Source organism: Athene cunicularia (assembly GCF_003259725.1).
Source record: "Athene cunicularia isolate RWA chromosome 13 unlocalized genomic scaffold, athCun1 chr13_part1, whole genome shotgun sequence".
NCBI lineage: Eukaryota > Metazoa > Chordata > Aves > Strigiformes > Strigidae > Athene > Athene cunicularia.
The window spans coordinates 20,046,520-20,049,246 of NW_020799117.1; the positions used below are offsets into that span (position 1 = coordinate 20,046,520).

The window sequence follows — 2,727 nt, forward strand, 5'->3', positions numbered from 1 at the left end:
GGCTCCGGGGATAGCGGGGGTGGGGGGGAAGGAAGGCGCGGCCCGGCCGCCCGGCGAGCCCCGCACCGGCACCGCCTTCCCCTGCCCCTAGGCTCTCACCTGGCCAGGGTCCCGCAGAGTACCGGTAGCGGGGAGGAAAGCCCCGGTTGCCCTCGGCAGGGTCGCGGGGGGTGGGCAAGGCCGCAGGAAGGTGAAGTCGCTCCGGTCGGAGCCAGGGGAGAAGCAGGTGCTGTAGCACTGGGACTGGGAGTCAGTGGGTCGCAGGGTGACCTCCATGTACTTAAGGGTGCCGTCGGAGCTGAGCTGGAGCTTGGGGCTGGAGTGCTTGAAGAAGTCCCGGGAGGGCGACTCGCTGAGCCAGCAGCAGCAGCAGGGCGAGGTGGCGGCACGGCCTCTGCGGCGGAGGCACCGGGCAGCCAGGAGGGTGACAGTAGCGAGCGCCACAGTGCTAACGGCTGCCAGCGCGATGATCAGGTAGAGGGTCAGGTCCGGCTTCTCCTTGGCACCAGCCAGGAAATCCCGAGGCTTGTAGCTCTCCTCGAGAGCTGCCTCCTCCAGGGCCAAGGTGATGGTGGCAGTGGTGGAGAGTGGGGGGTCGCCATTGTCCGTCACCTGGACAATGAGCTGCTGTGTTCCCACGTCGGTGTCCCGGAGGGCGCGTGCCGTCCGCACTTCCCCGGTGTACTGTGACACATGGAACAAGGAGGGGTCGGTGGACTGTGGCAGCAGGTGGTATGAGAGCCAGGCATTGTGCCCGGCATCCGCATCCACTGCTGTCACCTTGGTGACCAGGTAGCCTGCCGGGGCAGACAGCGGGACCCTCTGTGCTGGGATGTCGCTGTCGCTGGTAGGGTGCAGGATGGTGGGGGGGTGATCATTCTGGTCCAACACAAAGATGTAGACAGTAACGTTGGCATGGAGCGGGGGGGACCCTGAGTCCCTCACAGCCACAGAGACGGGCAGAACCTGCAGCAGCTCAAAGTCGAAGGTGCGCTGAGCGTAGAGGTTGCCATTGTCAGGGTTGATATGGACAAAGGAAGAGATAGGGGCACCCTGCACTTGGCCACTCTCTATGGAGTAAACAAGCCGAGAATTATCCCCATCATCAGGGTCTGAGGCAGAGACAGTGCACAGCAGAGAGCCAGGTGGGTTGTTCTCCAGGAGGAAGGCATCATAGGAGGGCTGCAAGAAGTGTGGTGGGTTGTCATTCACATCAGATATGTTGAGGAGCAGTGTGAGGGTCGTGGTGAGGGCAGGAGATCCACCATCCTGGGCAATCAGCTCCACTATGTACTGTGAGGTGGACTCCCGGTCTAGGCTGTCCCGTGTGACCAGGGAGAAGTGGTTCTGAAGGGACTTGATAGCAAAAGGCACATCGGGGGAGATCTCCAAGCTTACATCCCCATTGGCCCCCGAGTCTCGGTCCCGTATGTTAAAGAGCCCCACAACGGTCTCTGGTGGGGTGTCTTCTGGCACTGGGTTCAGCAGGGAAGTGAGCAGCACCTCTGGGGGATTGTCATTGGTGTCCTCCACTTCCACCTGCAGTACACAGTGGCCCTCCATCTCCGGGACCCCTCCATCATGGGCTCGCACGTAGATCTCATAGAAAGGTGATTCCTCAAAGTCCAGGGCCCCACTCACCCGGACCTCACCACTGTGGGGATCCAGGGTGAAGAGCCTCCGGACCAAGTCGGAGGTGTGAACTCCAAAGGAGTACTGCGTCTCCCCATTGGGCCCCTCATCGGGGTCAGACGCATTGAGCCGGAGGAGCAGGGCCCCCACAGGAATGTTTTCTGGGACTTGCACCTTGTATGTGGCACGGTCAAAGGTGGGTGCATTGTCATTGACATCCAGGACCAGCACTGTTATCTGCACTGTGCCTGAGCGGGCTGGGCTTCCCCCATCCACGGCCGTCAGCACCAGCTGCAGTTCTGGCTGCTCTTCCCGGTCCAGGGCACGCTCCAGCACCAGCTCCGGGAAGAGTTTGCCATCCTGCTGCTGTTTGACGTCCAGGGAAAAGTGGGAGTTGGGGCTCAGCCAGTAGGACCCCACGGTATTGGTGCCCACATCGGGGTCCTGCGCGCTCTCCAGGGGGAAGCGTGCACCCACTGTGGCAGACTCGGCAACGCGCAGAGTGCGGTGAGTGGTGGGGAAGCTCGGGGAGTTGTCGTTCAGGTCCAGGATCTCCACTTCCAGGCGGAAGAGCTGCAGGGGGTTCTCTGTCACCACCTGCACCGACAGCACGCAGCTGGCAGCTGCTCCGCACAGACGCTCCCGGTCCAGCTGCTGGCTCACCACCAGCTCACCAGTGTCCAGGCGCACGGCGAAGTGGCGCAGGCTCTCCTCTGAGCCCAGGCGCAGCCTGCGACCCGGCAGCTCCTCCACCTTCAAGCCCAGGTCCCGGGCCACGTTCCCCACCACGGTTCCCACCTCCGACTCCTCGACCACCGAGTAGTGGATCTGCCCGGAGACCCAGCCCCAGCCGCAGAGCGAAAACAAACTCAGTACTTGCCATTTCCAGGCGGGTCGCTGGAGGCTGACTCTCTCCATGTCCGTGCGCGCGTCCGGCCCGGGACGCAGCAGGTGCTGGGGAACTGCAAAAAATCCCTGGGTCTCTCTTCCACGGCTCGGAAAACAGCTCCTGGGCTCCAGCAAGCTGCGGCTCCGGCTGTCAGCCTCCGAGCAGAGGGGGTGGGCTGGGGGAGGGGAACTGAATCACAGCCCCAG

At 63.0% G+C, this 2,727-nt stretch overlaps 1 protein-coding gene across 2 annotated transcripts in view; it reads right to left on the bottom strand.

Annotated features, from left to right (window-relative positions):
- The window catches only part of PCDHGC3 (protocadherin gamma subfamily C, 3), a 38,311-nt gene that overhangs the window by 29,349 nt on the left and 6,235 nt on the right, over window positions 1-2,727 (bottom strand). The gene's annotated exons all lie outside the window — the stretch shown is intronic.